This window comes from Oryctolagus cuniculus, chromosome 14, assembly GCF_051225735.1.
Source record: "Oryctolagus cuniculus isolate XC-2025 breed Fujian yellow rabbit chromosome 14, ASM5122573v1, whole genome shotgun sequence".
Taxonomy (NCBI): Eukaryota; Metazoa; Chordata; class Mammalia; order Lagomorpha; family Leporidae; genus Oryctolagus; species Oryctolagus cuniculus.
In genome coordinates, this window is record NC_142880.1 from 64,192,577 (window position 1) to 64,210,102 (window position 17,526).

At 45.2% G+C, this 17,526-nt stretch overlaps 1 long non-coding RNA gene across 2 annotated transcripts in view; it reads right to left on the reverse strand.

Annotated features, from left to right (window-relative positions):
• The window catches only part of LOC149122356 (uncharacterized), a 28,240-nt gene extending 11,134 nt beyond the window's left edge, over window positions 1–17,106 (reverse strand). The window contains exons 1-2 of one of the 2 annotated variants that reach the window (XR_016220721.1): window positions 16,521–17,106; window positions 15,460–15,619 (exon numbers count right to left, since the gene is read on the reverse strand). This is a non-coding gene — a long non-coding RNA (uncharacterized LOC149122356). The remainder of the gene's footprint in view (window positions 1–15,459; window positions 15,620–16,520) is intronic. The other variant, XR_016220719.1, reaches the window with a different exon arrangement.
• Window positions 17,107–17,526: the final 420 nt, after the last annotated feature.

Below are 17,526 nucleotides of genomic sequence, written 5' to 3' on the forward strand. Positions count from 1 at the left end.
GCTGACAAGGGGTGAGAGGCAAAGCTTGATAGATTCATGCAGTGTGTGTATCCTGGTTCAAATAGCATTGCAAAGACACAGATGAAGTGCACTATAGTGGAGGGGCAGCGGTGTGGGGACTGAAGGGGGGGATATAGAAACAATGAGGGTCTCCCCCAGGGACAAATGTCGATAAGGAGGCATGAAGAGGAGAGTTTTAAGAGCTCAGCTCTGCTCGTATGTTAATAAGAAAAACAAAGTGAAGAATGGAAAAGAAATAAGAGGTGTGTTGCCAAGTCCTTCTAGCTGACCTGGCCGCTGCTGCTCTAAGTCTGCCTAATCCATGCTTCAGAAAGGAATTCGCCCCTAGGTTGGGATCCATCCAAGGAAAGGTGCCTTCCCCAGGAAGGTGCCGTACTTCTTAAGCCTCCACCTCTCTACCTGCGAATAATAATGTTCATCTTCCAGGTCTGTTGGGTAAATTGAAAGAGCTGACCCAAACACATCCCCACTTAGTGGCTGGTTCCAAGTAAGCGTTCGGTGCCCAGCAGCCCTTATTACCTGGAAACACAGGTTATTGATCTCAACAAAATCAGAGATGAACTGGCCAACTCTTCTTTCGTGAGTGCAAGACACGACCACCACAGGGGTTACTTGCAGCTTGCCCAACACCCCCAGCTAAAGGGGAGAACTGAAATGAGACTGGAGCTCAACTCATTCCCAGCCAGCTTTCTCCTCCACAGCTCACTGCCTTCCTGGACTCAAGCCATTACCTACCAGTTCATTTTTCTGGGACTAAAAGGCATTTTTGTTTGGGACATCTTTAAAGCCACACGACTGTCAATATTTCTGGCCAATGGAGAATTGTGAACAGAATAAAAACTACAAAAGAGGCTACTTATCCACATTAGCTCTTTTTAAAAGACAAAATGCTGTTTCTAAATCATGCCAATGCTTGTCCGAAATTATGAGGAAAAGTGCCTACAGAGCTGCGAAGAGGGAATCGTGAAGTGGATTATTACAGATTAGGTTTTAGGTGATGATTAATTTATGTGTCACTGTGGCTGAGCCATGGACGCCCAGCGAGGAGGGTAAGCATTGTTTCTGGATGTGTCTGTGTGTGTGTGTGTGTTTCTGCAAAAATGGAGGCCCAGCATTCAGTCCACAGAGGGACTTAACAGAACAAAAAGGCAGAGGAAGGTTGAATTTGGCTCTGCCTGAGCTGGGCCATCCGTTGTTTCCTGCCCTTGGTAAACCCAGGTTCTCAAAGCTTCAGACTTGAACTGGGATCTGCTCCATCCGCTCTCCAGCTCTTTGGCCTATGAACTAGTCCAGCGTATAGAGAGCAGTCACAGCACTTCTCAGCCTCCATAATTTCCTACTAAACCTGAAAATAAATCTATGGATATATTAACTCTGTTGATTCTGTTTCTTTAGAAAACTCAACTCACTCAGTGGCCTGACATTAGGCCACGTCACCAGGCTATAGACCATACCTCAAAGGCCACCATTTGGAGACCCTGCAAGGTAGAAAAGGAAGAATTCAAATCCAGGCCTCTCCACCCATCCTCCAGCAGAATGCTTTTGTTTCTTTGTCTCCAAAATCAAGTGTGGAGGCCAAGCAAGCTGATGCCAACAGCGGGAAGCCGGCCATGTTGATGGAATGTTGCTGTCCCCGTGAAGGAGTCAACACCACCAACCAATGTGAACACATGAGAACAGCCACCAAGGCCACACAAACTCCGGGGACGCAGCCAGGACTGGAACATTAGATTCTGCCACAAGGTTAAATATAGTGAGAGTTTATGTGGGGGTTGCCATCAAAACAGGTGGTTTTCATGCAGAAGCCAACAATCTTTTCCAAACCAAAGCCAAAGTCTTGATGACGGCCTGGTGTAAGTGGCATCCTTATTTACCTAAATAGATTCCTCTGCTTCGGCCAAGCTTTCCTACTCTCCCTCCCCTTCACTTATTTTCTACTTTTTTTTTCCACTCACAGAAATGAAGAGCATTTGGAATCCAAAGCACATGTTCCCATTTCTCAGGGCAAACATTTGTACTGTGTTTGTTTTTCCCCTAACGTATGCCAAAAGAAAATCAAACATAGTCTGTTCTCTGGGACATACATTATCAGATTTCTTCCTGCAAACTTGGACTTTCGCTCGTAATCCATTTTACCCCTTTCAGCAGGAATGGAAATGCAGTGGGGTGACACAGCAAATCTTGCACTCTGTGTGCACTCAGATGTCTGGCAAGGTTTTCTCAAAAAGCACTGCCAGGAAAGAGAGAATCATTTCATTTCTACAATCTCTTCCTATAAGGTAGTTTCTTCACTATTTTATTTAGAACAACAAAATTCTTTTCAAAGACGACACATTCTATGAAAACACCCTCGTCAGTGCTAGGTTTCTCTTGCGTGAATAGACCCGCACTTTTCAAGGAGGGGTGTTGACGTGAACAAGGCTCTTAAACATCAGTTTTCACAGTATGAAAGTGGTTGCATGGTGGACAGTCTGCAGCTGCATGAAGGATGTTAAGAATGCTGCGGCTTGGGATACAACCTTTATATGAAATATAAATTAATATACCTACATAATGATATCACTATGAACATACAACATATAAGATATTAATATGTACACATTATCATATGACATTAATATATTCTATATGCACATTAATGTCTACTATATTATATATTCTATGATTCAGAGTAGCTTAAACTATGTTACCAAATCATTACATTGAATATTTATAAGTGGATAATTGATGGCTTTTAGCTATGTCCCTACAACTTTTTCTAAGGAGAAGGGGAGTATTTATCTGGAAAGTGGTAGAGTCTCATAGTTGGCATCTTCTTGCATAGGGCACATGTGGACGAGCCCAGCCAATGGTTGAATGCTGAGGTTCTGGGGGAAACAGCAGAGAACACGTTCAGGGCAAAGCCCTTTTCTTTCCTCACTGTTAAGGAGCCAGTGTGCTTCCCTAACCGTCTTTATCTTGGTCCCGGCTCCTTGGCTAGAGGTGACTTCTCAGTATGTGACCACGGAAGTGTGTGGAACCCTAGTGTGCTATGTGTCTTAAAAAAGAAAGGGCTCCTCGTGCTACTTCAAGGGCAGCCCCCTTCTGGGATTCCTTGTATGTCCTCAAAGAATGCCAGTTCTGGGCCAAAGCCCTTGGGAAAGGCGTTTGGAGGTCATCTTCCAGTAGTATGTTTACAGGACAATGACAGAGTCAGGCTCCACACTTCATCAGCTGTCTGTCTGTCTGTCTCTTTTAACCCAATGGTTACATTCACATTATTTCACAGATTGCCCTCTGGAGAGCTTTTGGCTCTTTCTAGAAGTCATTAAATTCCCTCTCTTCTACTGGCTCCCATCCCCCACTCACCCCTAAGGATGCAGCGTTGGCACACAGTGGGACTCTCGCAAGTGGCTCTGCAGCCTCCGAGGACAATTCCACAAGATGAGTTCCGAATGTCGAGTGGAAAAACAACACAATGAGAGAAAGTATATGATCTCCCGATCAGAGGGTGCTGAACAGAGGCAGCACTCCTTTGAGTTTCTAAGTTCTGGGAGACTTCTTTTTTAAAAATCATTTGGCATTCCTACCTCATTGCATTTCATACCAGGTAGCCAGTTTTGGCGAAAGCTTCTACGTGCTTTCTATTTTAATCAAAATACCAAAAACTTTAATTTTTCTGTTAGAGATCAAGCCTATACGTAGAAGTATGATTTATAAACCTGCTAGGCATGTTGGCAAGAATCAGTGGAGCAAAATGAATATTGAAACCTATTTTATTTAGCCAAACAGTAATACCATCACCCCAAGTAATAATGCTAAACACAGAACACAGACAAGCAAGTGAGGCAAGATGGGAAAATGGATCATTCTCTTGAGTTACTCACTCGCAGAGGATCTGAAAGCCTAAATTCCATGGACTTGCCTCCCTGGCAGGCCTGGTTAATATAGCTTTTCCCTTACATTTTGGCTCCAGCAAATTATATTCCTTCCATGTATCATTCTCTGGTTTTATTCTTTGCAGGACATTTTGTTATGAATCCATTATTATTTATGCTTTGCCACAGGCCCTTAGCACATAAACTATTTCCTTATTGGAAATTAGGCTGCTTTAGAAACTTGCTTTACCTCTTGCAATCCATCAGGGTATTATGAATATCTTGGATGAGGCAGGAATTTTCCGAGTAGGAGTAGCTGGCCCTTTAAACATTGTCAAGTGGCCAACTTGTAAGTTGATAGGAAGAATCCAATAAAGAGAGACATCGAGCAACCCAAACCAGTTCAGAAATAAGTTACTTTGGGAATTTAAAAAGAGAAAATGAGCCCAGGAAAATTCTCTAAATCTTCTGGACAGAACTTAAGAATTGGAGAAAGAAGGAAAACAAATTAGACTTTACATATTTGGATTTCAGAAGAGCATTGGATTTAGAAAAGTAATTTTATGGTTAGATTAATTCAAGCTGGGTTGAATATTTGAGGACTGTATTGCATGATTCTAATATGATACTTGACTTGTTAAATTCATTTTTCCCATTACCTCTAGAGAGTGCATCTCTCCAAATACAGACATTCAGGATAAGTCTTTTTTTTCATTGTGCAAAAGTTCAGGAAACTTTTTCCAGGAATTTATCCCAGAGTAAAACCCAATAGAAACGAAACAATTTACATTTGCCCACACTAATGCATTTCTCTGCATTTTGCCAAGCATTTTTTCGATACTCACAGATCAATTCCTCATTCTTGTCTCCGGCATCTTGCTACAATGGCTCGACATTGACCGAGAGTTCACAGTTCTCAAAAGCTTTCTCACTGTACCACCAGGCCAGAACTACACACCACTTGGCTACTCTAGCCAAGGGTAAGCTCAGATAGACCTTTGTTTCCTCAGGATTCAGAAAAGCTCCTGGTGTGTGGGAGACATCAGGAGCCATTTATTGAATTCTGTAGATGTGAAACTTGGTCCCAGAGATAGGAATCTCTCTGAAGTCAGCTGTGTTTTTCTGCTATTTCAGAGTTCCAAACATTATGAGGATACTACCTTCCTTTTCTGTCATTGGTACACCATAAATACACACACACATGCACACATAAATAAACACATATATGTTTCCTGCTGTTTACTTAAGCCGCTTTCTAAGTAGTAGACTATGAAATAATGAGTTGCATATTTCTAACAAACATAAAAAGCAACAAAACATTTTAAACATAATTTTCAAGAGTAGAAAAAAACCTTTGGCCATTTTTGTATCAACAACAACAACAAAATCTCTACCATGACAGAAGTCACTAGGGCTGCTACACCAGGGCAATACTCCTCCATGGGATCCTTAGAATGACCAGTGAGTAGGCATTGATATCTCCGATTTTTCAGCAGATGAGCTTAAACGAATGGTCAAAAGGTCACACAACTAACAAGTGACAGACCAGGACTGAGACCCCTGAGTCTCCTATCTTCAGCCTCTCTCTCAGGGAAATTGACAGATGAGCTGGCATTGGCTCTTTCTTAGGCTGTCTATAGCAGGATCTAGCTAAGAGCTATTTGGAAACACTTAACAAGGATAAAGTAGGAACAGGGAGATCACCTCAGGCAGGCTGTAATTGGTAAGGGAGGAAGCACACACGAAAAAATTGGTGAAAACTGTGCCTGAGTGGTTGTAAGGAGTGAGGAGGGGGAAAGGGTAGAGAGTTGAATGATGAAAGGAAAAACATGGAAGTTAGCTTAGAAAAACCTGTTCCCTGGAAGCTTATTTGCATGTTCTATAAAACCATGTCACATTTGTTTTGTAGAATATAAACAACAGCTGGGACTGGTGATGTTGAACAGCAGGTTAAGCTACTGCCTATGACACTAGCATCCCATATCCAAGTATAGGTTCAAGGCCACTTCCCATCCAGCTTCTTGCTAATGAACCTGGGAAGGCAGCAGATGATGGCCCAGGTGCTTAGGGCCCCTGCCACTCATGTGGGAGACCCAGATGGAGCTCCTGGCTTCTGACTTTGGTCTGACTCAGTCCTGGCTATTGTGGCTGTTTGGGGAATGAACCAGTGGATGGAAAATTGATCTCTATCTCTTTCCTTCTGTGTCACTCTGCTTTTCAAATATTTTTTAAAAAATGTAGATGAGCCTACCTACTATAGAGCAGGTACATTACCTGCATTTCTTTGTGTATTCCTTGTGGCAGGTGGGTTTCTTGCTCAGAGCATCCTGTTAAGGGTCACACACTTGGGAAGGGTCAGAACTAGCTTTTGAACAAGATTTCTCTGCCCCCAAGAGCTTATACTCATCCTCTTTTCCTCTGCAGGGCTCTGCAGATGTTGGTAAATTGATGTTAAAGGAGTCATACATGTATCTTCAATACATGCCTACCTTTTGGCCATATGATAAATCCAAACAATATTATATACCAGTAAGTAAAGCCTTTACCTGGACTATAAACCAGTTTGTATGGACAGCACTGAGATATGGCCATGGCCTTGTGTTCCATATTCATCTGCGATTTGGTTCAAACTGTGGAAGACTGTGGAGCAATTACAGGATGAGCTGTGTTCGACACCACCCTTCCTAGAGTGGAACTAAGGGTCCTCATTGTCCTGTAAAGTTCTGAAGTTGCCTAAGGCGCCTATGAAATCCACAGGCAGGACTGGATGAACGGAACAATTCAAGGTCATGTGGCTACCATCCGAAATAAGACCTTTCAAGGTTGCCATAATACTGGCCATATTTTTCTTTAGGGACTTAGGAAAACGTTGCTGTTAGGTTCAAGAGAGGATGACAAGGAGATGTGCAAAAAGCCATCCTCTCAGCTGTTATCTTCCTGGTTGAGAGCTTCCTGCACTTTATGTGGCTCTAAAGTCTCCCACGCCCCTCAGCACTGCACTCTGATGGCCTCAGAGGTCGGAGAGTAACCGGTCCTAGGAACAGCGATTGTTTTTCCTAATCCATTCCCTCTTTAATCTTCAAGCTGACTGTGTATGAGAGGGTGTTATAAGTCTGCATTTTAAAAGGTACTTTGCAGATTTTTAGCACATTTTGAAGCCAAGACAGTGACAATGCTTATCCCACTTCACATAACGTTAGGGTCAGGAAGTCTCTACAAAATGTCCAAAAAAAACTTCTTGTGATTCCAGTCCATACTGTCATTAATAGAAAGTAAAGAGAAAGATTTGCAATGGAGAAAAACGATCAGAGAAATGTCACTTGATGACTTGTGGGAGAAATGGAGGAAAGTTAGGACTTCCAGGACTCATAAAAGGCTGTAGCTTTGTATGACAAGGAAGAAACATGGAATAGTTTAATGCACAAAGCTAGAAAGAAACAAATTCTGCATGGAGAGAATGAGGAGGATGGTGTGCAAGAGATCTTCACAAAGTTCGTGAGACCAGAGCTGTGTCACTGTGGGTTCAACCACCAACAGTGACACTAGCATCACATATTGGAGCGCTAGTCTTGAGTCCCAGCTCCACTTCTGATCTGGCTCCCTGCCAGTGAGCCTGGGAAGGCAGCAGACAGTAGTCCAAGTACTTGCTGTTACCCCTGTGGTAGACCAGGATGGAGTTCTGGGCCTCTGGCTTTAGCTTTGCCCAGCCCTGGCTGCCACAGGCATTGGGGAGTAAACCAACCAATGGAAGATTTCTCTTTCTCTTTTCTCTCTCTCTCTCAAATAAGTAAACAAATGATTTTTTAAATTGATAAAAATGCTTATTATTGAAAACTATGCAATGATCTCAACTTTTTTTGCCTCCAAATAAACTTATCTTTTAACCACACTTTTCATACCAACTTTTGGCTTGTATATGGAAGGAATACAAGGCCTTCTTGTTTCTCTTCAGGCAATCTCCTTAGGAAGCTAAACTCGTGATTAATTGTTAATTTCTTAAATTCTCTTGCAATTATATATCACTTTAATGTGTTCTTTTGGTTAATCAGCTACTTTTTAAGGATTTCTCTAGTTTTTTTCTTTTTTTATTTAAGTAAAAAAAAAAAAAAAACTGCTCCTCTGAGGATCTTGGGGTTCTAACTCAGAGGCTGAGGTTCCAGAACCCCACTGTTCATCTGATTGCTGCCTAAAACCCCCTCTGCAGACAAAGTATCTAGAAGAAACCCTGCTCCTCAATCTTCTAACTCCTACTATAAAAATGGCATCCATAATCATAATGCTTTATCAAAGAATTAACAGCTAAAATGGACACCAAGACCCCCTTGGTTCCCAGACCGGGAGAGGATATTGACAGGTATCAATCAATATCAAAATTGATAGGCAGCAGTCAATATCAGCTCTTCTCTTCTTGTTTGATTGGGCCTGAGGGATCCTAAGAACCAGAGTCCCCCTTAGCTGCTCCTTTCCCTTCGGATACCCAGTGGTTCTTAAATTCTCTTTGGTGGCTTTTTTTTAAAAATAGTCTTATTTATATATTCTGATTTATTTAAAAGGCAGAGAGACATAGAGACAGAGAAATACAGAGAGATATCTTCCATCTACTGGTCCACACGTCAAATGTCCACAACAGGCCAAAGCCCAGAGCCTAAAGCTTGACCATGGTCTCCCATCTTTTGGGGGAGGAACGCAAGGACTGGATCCATCATTTGCCACTGCAGCTCATGGAACATGGCAGCAGGAAGCTGGATCAGCAGCACAGCTGGGACTCAAATCCAGGCTCTGATAGGGGACGTGGGCAGCCTAAGCAGCATCTTAACCACTGTGCCCAATGCCCATCCCTCTTCGGTGGTTTTAAAATTCTTCAAATGTAAGCCACCTTTGCATTCCCCACTCCACCTCTTGGTGGGTTAACTTAGTTGCTGCCTCTGCTGTTACTCCTACTTGATGCTGGAATTAGACCCTGCTGCCAGTTCTGTGTCCATATTGTTCCTCCTCTTCCCGTGAGGTCCTTTCCTACCCTCTCTCTTAGGATGGATCAATACAGTTTCTTCTCTGTGGCAACAGCTGCTGTTCCACTAAGGTAGAGGAGGAGGGGGATGTGAGAGGAGACCATGGGTTTTTACCCATTAGTGTTACAAGACTTGCTGGGCTTCTTCATTTCTTATTTTGTCTACAGTGGCTCACTAGATTCTCCATTCTTTATTAAACCATTATCTTCTTAGGGGATTTGGAAAACACTCCTTTGGACATTTGGGAATCTCTTCACAAGGCCAAACTCATGGGTTCTGGGGTGGCCATTTGGTACAATGATTAGGACAGCATTTGAGACACTTCTTATGTCTCTCTGCCTTTCAAAAAAAATGTCTCTGAGAATCTCCTCCTCTCAATAAGTTAGGTGTTGTAGGGCCTTTCCTTGCCTTTAGTACAGGGTGAACTAGTACTTCCCTCTGGGTGCTATCATGGGCCCATGTGTCCATCCCTACCAACTCTATTGTGCTAAACTTCCAGTAGAAGCATCCAGCCATTCTCATCTTCAAATCTCCATCACTGTTTCATACAGTAATCTCTATGATGCACAGGCAAGTGTGACACCTAAAAGCTTACTATGGGCCACAGTAGTTTTAAAAGTAAGTGTAAAAAACAAGACTGGGAAGAGGAGAGAGAAGGGGAAGAAGGGTGGGAATGTGGGTGGGAGTACAGGTATGGTGGGAAGAATTATTATGTTCCTAAAATTATATTTATGAAATGAATGCAAATAAATAAAAATAGGTGTGTGGAATAATTCCTCACTCTAATCTATGCCTCTTAACCTATACTAGAAATAACATAATAATCAAAAGTCAAAGCCCCCAGTCTGCATATTTTATATACAGAAGTGTGTTTAGCTTCCTTTGTGGCCATCAGCTTCCTCTACCAGGCAAGCTTGGCCACCAGGGTATCTGGGACCTTTTATGGTCTTCTCTCTGCAAGACATAGGATTGCAGCAACTCGTGTCTGTCTCAATCACTTGTGACAAACCTACTGGACCCGTTATGGGCACCTGTATTCTTGTCATGGAAATGTTCTTGTTGTGATGCAGGCCTATCCTCTCAACCTTTGGCTATGGTTTGACTGTTTATATCCCTCCAAACTTCATGTTGGAACTGAATCCCCAATGTATTGGTATTAAGCAGGACAGCCCTGTAGGAGGAGGTTAGCCTAACACTCTGATTCCAGTCCATTGCTCTGTCATCAATGGGAAGTAGAGAACGCTCTAGCTGTGGAGAACAATGCCACATTCTAAAGGGTCTGAGACGTTCCAATTGACTGCTTGTGGAAGAAATGGAGGGAAGCTAGAAGTTCCAGGACACAAAACAGGAACCCTTGGTGGCAAAGAAGGAGAACGAGTGGGGCTAGTCACCATCTGAATGGCCAGAGGGAAGTAGCGAGGCCCTGTCAGGCCTGTCCAGCCCTTCCGTTGGTGAAGACACAGGGTGTTCTAGGTGCTGTCGTGGAAGCAGAGACGAAGCCCTCACCAGCACCTTGATCTTGGACCTCACAGCCTCCAGCTATGAGGAAACGAATTTCTGTCTGTCTCAGGTCATTTGTCTTGGCACTATGAACAGCGTGGGACACTTCCCTTTCTCAAGTCGAGTGGCTTCCAGCTTTGTCTGGACCTGAGCTGGTGATGCCAATCTGCCTACATAGCAACTGCTCCTGCACTCAAGGGACTCACCTCTAAATTTCCCCATGACCTTGAGGTCCATGCCAGACCTCTCTTTACAGCGCTGTATTGAGACCTTGCTGAAACACAGGCAGCCAAAATTCCAACTTTTCTGAAAGCGTCAACTCTGACCCCATCTCTGGTGTCTCCTGTGCTGCTGCCACCCAGAGGACCAGGTGTTGACAAACTGAAAAAAAGCAATACTCCCAATCACTGTGTTAAACACACCGACACACACTCTCACACACACTCACACACACACACACACACATTCTCTCACACACACACACACGCACCATGTTTCCTTGTGTGACAGTGGCTGCCAGCGTCTCTGACTTCTATGAATTGGTGGAAGCCATCTAATTAGGAACATTTAAAACCAGGAGATTCAAGAACAAAAGGAAATAATAACAGTTTCAAAATAATACCTAACGTGCCTGTGAATCCGTTCAGAGCTCTGAAAGCACTTTCCGGCTACCTTAACGCTCATTCTTTTGATCGTTCTTAACCTTTCATTATGGTCATTTCAAACACGTACAGAACAGAGACAGCAGTATACTCAGTCCTTACAAATCATACATCTTGACTCAATAATTATCTACCGATACACTTCCTGTTTCATCTGTAACACACAGATTTCTATACCACCCTCACTGGATTGTTTTGAAGCAAATCCCAGTATTATATACGTCCATCTATAAATATATATTTCTAAAGCATGAGGATTCTACAACAAAGTGGCATCTGAAAACATCTGAAATAATTCCTTAAAGCCAGGAAACCTCCACGTAGGGCTCAAATTCCCCCCAGCTGTTTCATGAAATTGTACTGTTGGCTTTGTTGAAATCAGGATCCAAAAATTCCGCTCACTGTGTTTTGTTGCTGTGTCTCAAGTCTGGTAATATATAGTTTCTTCTCCCTTGTTTCTTGTCTTTGCAATTTGTTGAGGACATCACGTTGTTTACCCACTGCCTGGATTTAGCTGGAATTTCATCTTCATGCTGTTGTGTGAGTTGGTCCTCTGTCCTCTTAGGTCTTGTAAACTGGAAAGTTTGAATCTAGAGCTATGATCTGATTCAGTTTCCATCTGTTTGTTGAACATACATTATAGATGGTGTTGCTTGCTTTCTTCAGAAGGGACACTGCTGTTGTGTTTTTTTGTTGTTGTTGTTAGCTGTCATCATTCTCTTCAATTTAAAAATTGTATTTATTTTCATTTTATTTTAAAGGGCAAAGTGACAGAGAAGAGCTGTTTCATCTGCTGGTTTACTCTCCAAATGTCTGTGATGGCCCAGACTGGGCCAGGCTGAAGCCAGGATCCCAGAACTCCATCCAGGTCTTACACATGGGTGGCAGTGACCCAAGTACTTGAGCCATCACCTGCTACCTCCCAGGGTGCACATTAGCAGGAAGCTGGATCAGAAGCAGAGGAGTTAGCACTGTAAGCAGTCTCTCTGACTTGGGATACAGGTGTCCCAAGCCGTAACTTAGCTGGTGTGCCAAATACCCTCATCATTATTTATTTATTTTTTAAAGATTTATTTATTTGAAAGAGTTACACACACACACACGCACACAGAGAGAGAGAGAGAGAGAGAGAGAGAGAGAGAGAGAGAGAAGGAGGTCTTCCATCCTCTGGTTCACTCTCCAACTGGCTGAAATGGCCAGAGCTGTGCCAATCTGAAGCCAGGAGCTTCCTCTGGGTCTCCCACACAGGAACAGGGACCCAAGGACTTGGCCATCTTCCACTGCTTTCCCAAGCCATAGCACAGAGCTGGATCAGAAGTGGAGCCACTGGGACTTGAACCAGTGCCACATGGGATTGTTGACAATGCAAGCAGCGGCTTTATCCACTATGCCACAGCACTGGCCCCATCATTTATTCTTTTTTTTTTTTTTGAAAAGATTATTTATTTATTTATTTATTTGAGTGGTAGAGTTACAGACAGTGAGAGTGGGAGGGAGAGACAGAAAGAATGGTCTTCCTTCCGTTGGTTCACTCCCCAAATGGCTGCAACAGCTGGAGCTATGCTGATCCAAAGCCAAGAGCTAGGAGCCAGGTGCTTCTTCCTGGTCTCCCACGTGGGTGCAAGGGCCCAAGTACTTGGGCCATCCTCTACTGCTTTCACAGGCCATAGCAGAGAGCTGGATCGGAAGAGGAGCAGCCAGGACCAGAACCAGTGCCCATATGGGATGCTGCTGCTGCAGGCAGAGGATTAACCTACTGTGCCATGGCGCTGGCCCCTTTATTCTTAAAACTGCATATACCCAACTTATTTTCTTGAGATGGTGTTATACCGATTTTAACATGTTCATTAAAAATATCTCCAAGTTTTATTATTGTATTAGGCCATTTTTATTTCCACTAGTCATACAACATTCTTTTAAGTATCAGCTTCCAAAATTCCCATCAAGTATGCTAATATGTAATTTCCTCTGCTATTAGGTGGTTATCTTGTCCCCACTCTTCCTCTACCTCTTGCACACCCCTACTCTGATGCTCGAGCCTTTGTCCATGGCCCTCTTCTCCCATATAGCGCTGCGGGATCTCAGCGACTCAATCACCAATATGGAGCAATGACTCCATTACTCCAGCTAGGCTTCTCCTCTTAGCTATGGGTTTGCATATCCAGCTGCTTTCTGGAAAGCACTCCCAGGCAATGATTCCTTGATAGACATAGAACAGGACCCAAAACCTCTCATTTCTGCCATGCCCCAGCTGTCACTGCAGCCTAGTCTCTAATTCTGTGAATGATACCATAGCAACCACAGTGGCACATCAGCAAGGCAGCTCCTCCTTCCTCCTCTTTCAAGTCTGGTCACCCACCCCTCACACTGACGCCCTCCCCATCATGCGTTCTCACTCTTGTCCCCTTTACCATTTCCCTCATCTCATGATTACATATATTGTCCTTCCTGCTTCCAAAATTGTGCCCCTTCCAGCCATCCTCCACACCGCTGCCAGAATAATATTTGGCAAAACAGAAATCTGAGCACATCACTTTCCCACAAAAAAAGAGTCAAACTCCTCAATACGGCAGTCTTCATTCAACCTTCAGCCACTGTCCCCCCATGCCCTATGTCCAGCCTCCACACGCCTCGAAGACTATGGAGTAACACATGGTGAATTACTGATACAGAGCTGGGCCCATTATCTGGCAGCCTTGCTCTTCCTCCTCCTTCATTTGCCATTTCATGCCATTGTGTTTTTGCACAGGCCCGTCCATCCTCCTCCCCACACCTGCCACCTGCTTTCCTCCTTCTACCTTGACAGGTGCCTACTTCAGTTTTCAGCCTCATCTGAAACCTGTTCCCTTCAGGAAGCCTGTTTGGGAGCCACATGAAACTCAATACTTCTTCTCAGTGCTGCCGTGGGTGCCCTCTGTCTTGGCCCCTATGTGTAGTATTGCTTTATCTGCTGCAAACACCGGAAGCAATGGGTCATAGGTTATGGAGCTCAACTTTGGTAGCCCTAATACCAGATACAGTGCCTGGCCCATTGTGAGCATTTAACAAAGGCAAAAATGAATGAAACCTATTTGTGTCTACCTCTACACATCCCTCAAGAGCTTATGCGTTCATCATCCCTACTTGGACAATCTTAATTGATACCAAGCTGATATTCTTGACTTCAGTATCCATTCCGAGTTAGTTCATCACCTAGCTCTGACCCTACTGTTCCCCTCATTGGAGGTTCTCTACCCCACCCACAGTTCTGAGGTAGAAAGTTGGAGTGTTGGGCTGTGGATACAAATGGTATGACAGCAGAAAACTGGTTGAGAAACATCAGCCTCGATTCCTCCGCATGGCTCCTGCAGTATCACACGACTGGTTCTTCTTCCAACTTCTCAAGAGCCTTCAGCCCGGCCGCTTCAAAGCGTCACCTGAACCAGACTGCCCTGGGCTCCTCTCCGTGAGTGGGCGCCTCCGAGGCCGGGAAGTCCTTTCTCTCACACAGGCCTTCTCATCCTTCAAGATCCACCCAAAATACCACCTCCCCTGCAAAGCTTCCCCAGATCTGCCTCATGTTCCCTGCTACAAACCCCATCACTTCCTGAATTAAGGTCTCAAAGCCCATGTGAGTGGCTACATTTCCTATGTATGCAACTCTGCATCACATCCGACAGTGCTGTACCCTCCCTGGGGTATAAAAGCCTTCCTGAAGATGGAAGGCTTTTGCCTGTTCATCTCTGAAGCATTTTCACTGCCGGCTGCCTCCTCTGGCCCCAAACACCCAGCACATCTGCAGGAGAGATTTGCCATTTTCCCAGTAAGAGTGACTCGTGCTACAGTCCAGGCACTAGAACGCACCACCCCTTCCATCTGCGAATACTGGTCCCTAGATCCTCTTGCTTTCCTTCCTTCCCACAGCGGGCCACTGGCCCTCTCTTGTCTTGAATACCCACATTCTTCTCATTTCCCTCCACAGAACTCCCCTTTGCTGGGAATGAAGCAGCCCACCCTAATGCCTTTTAGCAGTATCATCATCTTCGCATGCTCAAGATTTCTTCCATCTCATCCCCCTCTCTCCTTCAAGCCCACAGCTGCTCGCTTTATGGGGCTGGTCATACCCTGCACACTCGGCTTTCATACTTGAGCCATTAACGCCTCTCCACTCCTGCCTCCATCCTTCCATCCCTACCTCCACACCTCGTTCTGAGATCTTGACTCCAGGCGCCTCCATGAGCACACACGTGCCATTGCTGCCTTTAAGTACCCTCACTTTATTGCATCCATAAAGCCATAAAAATGTTTCAATCAGCACATATGCAAACAGTTGGCAGCAGCCAGATATGGCTTATAAAGATAAGAAAATGCTTCCAGAGCTGTATGATGAGCAGGTTCAGGAAAACCTGTGGTTTTCTTTTCCTCTCTTACCTTGACTTCGTCCAATTCACTTTCCCATTGCGCTTCCTCTCCAGATGGATCCTGAGCGGCTCTTCTTTTCTCTTTCATTTTCTTTAAATTCGCTTTTGCCTCAGGCCTCTCAGTGTGCGCAGGTCTGCGGATTTGCTGTGGGCCATGGATCGTCCTGGCGCTGGCAGAGGAAGTGCAGCAGAGAGGTCAAGGGTGCTGCCTCGGGCCTCTGGCCCCTTCTGGCTGTGCAGTCACAGGCAAGTTCTTCAACATCTTTGAGGCCTAATTTCCCCATCTGCAAAGCAGGGGCATTTAGCCCATAATGAAAGCTGATGCTAGTGACCATTATCCTAAGCTCTCTGGACTCTGGCTAGGATTGGGGAGCGTGGGTCTTTCCCTGTGTTTGTGGAACTGTACAGCTTATTCATCCCCTTCCCCACCATTTTGTAAAGAGGTGTTGGGGGGGTGCGGCTATAGGCAACGAAGGGTGTTTCTGGCCCAGAAAAAACATAGTACACTGTGTACCTATCCCTGCCTTGAGCGTTTTAACAGCAGACCCAGGGACTTGTGAAGTTTGGGGGCCTTTTCACAGCTCTTAAGTCCTCCAGGACACCTGTAGAACTGGCGCCTGGTTTGGTAAGGTCTCCTGGGAGGGTAGGGGGTCACCTTAGTACCCATGAACAACAGGATTGGGGGCAGAGTGGTGGAGATCCAGAACCCTCTTCCCTCTGCAAAATGTCAGAGTCTTCGAGGGGACACCCCAAAATCTACTTTTGCCTTCAGGGCTGGGGCCACAAAGCATCCTCTGCAGATTTCTACAGATCCTCACTCTGGGTCTTCTATTAGGATGGGAGAAAGAGCAATTCAGAGGGGTGGCCATGGTAGCAGTGTGACCCCAGGCAAGCGCCTTTCCCACTGTGGAACATTGCTGCCTGGTTGGTAGAGGAGAGAGCTGGTTCTAGGAAGACACTGCATTAGGTGGCGGTCAAGGTCTTTGCGGTTAATGATCCTTCTGTGACTATACAGCAGCTCTTTCTCAGCCACACCCGTCCTGCACCCATAGACACGGGGTCCACACTCACCCTGCGTTTTCCAGTACAGCAAGAGCTGCGGAGCTTCCCTCTAATTCTCAAAGTGCTTGAAGAAATGTTGCCAACTCAAGAGCGACCCCTGCTCGGGGAGAACAAGATGGGCTTCTTCCGCTTGCTGTGTCCAGCTGTCGCCCCTAGGCCAGTGCTGGACAGAATTGCTGCAGCCCTACGCACACCCTCAGCCCCAGCAGCCAGGGTGCGAAGACTTTCACGCATTTAACCAGCACTTATCCGACACTTACACTAGGCTAAGCACGGTTCTAAGGCCACGCAGGTGTAACTCATTTAACGCTCATAACCAGTGAACCGAGAATTTTTATGATCTCCCTTTTGTAGATGGGCAACTAAGGCACAGAGAGTCTGAGTAACTGTTCCAAGTCGCACAACCTGTGACTGGCAGAGCTGGGCACCCTGCTCTTAACCCTACACTCAGAGCTGCTCAAGGAGGAGCACCAAGTGGTGACAGGCACTGAGCTCTGGCTCCCGCCCTTCATTCCCTTTGCTGCTTCTGATTGCCAAGGACCTGTGGCAGAGAGCGGGACTCCGGAAGCAGGTGCTCAGGCTTGGGCTTCTAAGTGGCTGCGGTGTGGAAGCTGCTCTTTTTTACAGTCAGAGCACCTGGGTCACAGCCCCCCTCCACCGCTTACTGGCTTTGCGGCTCCAGTTTCCATCAGCTGCCTCAATAGCGCCTTTTAAAGTGATGCTGTGGGCACCTGCTCAGCAAGAGTGGAAAGCAAATGAGACCACAGGATGGCGAAGTACTGGGAATACTGTCAAGTGAAATACAGATGCAGGGATTATGGTCAGCACCAAGCACCTTGCTGACTACTCATTGCTTGTACACTGTTGGATGGGCCTTAGGTAAGAAGCAAAACCAGACTTAGGGGAGCTAAGCACTCGTGGAGGCATCTGGTAGATCAGGCAACCGGCTCCGTTAGCCACAGAGGCAACACAAATCCCTCCCTCAAAGCCCTTGTACCTTGACTAGGATCTGCTC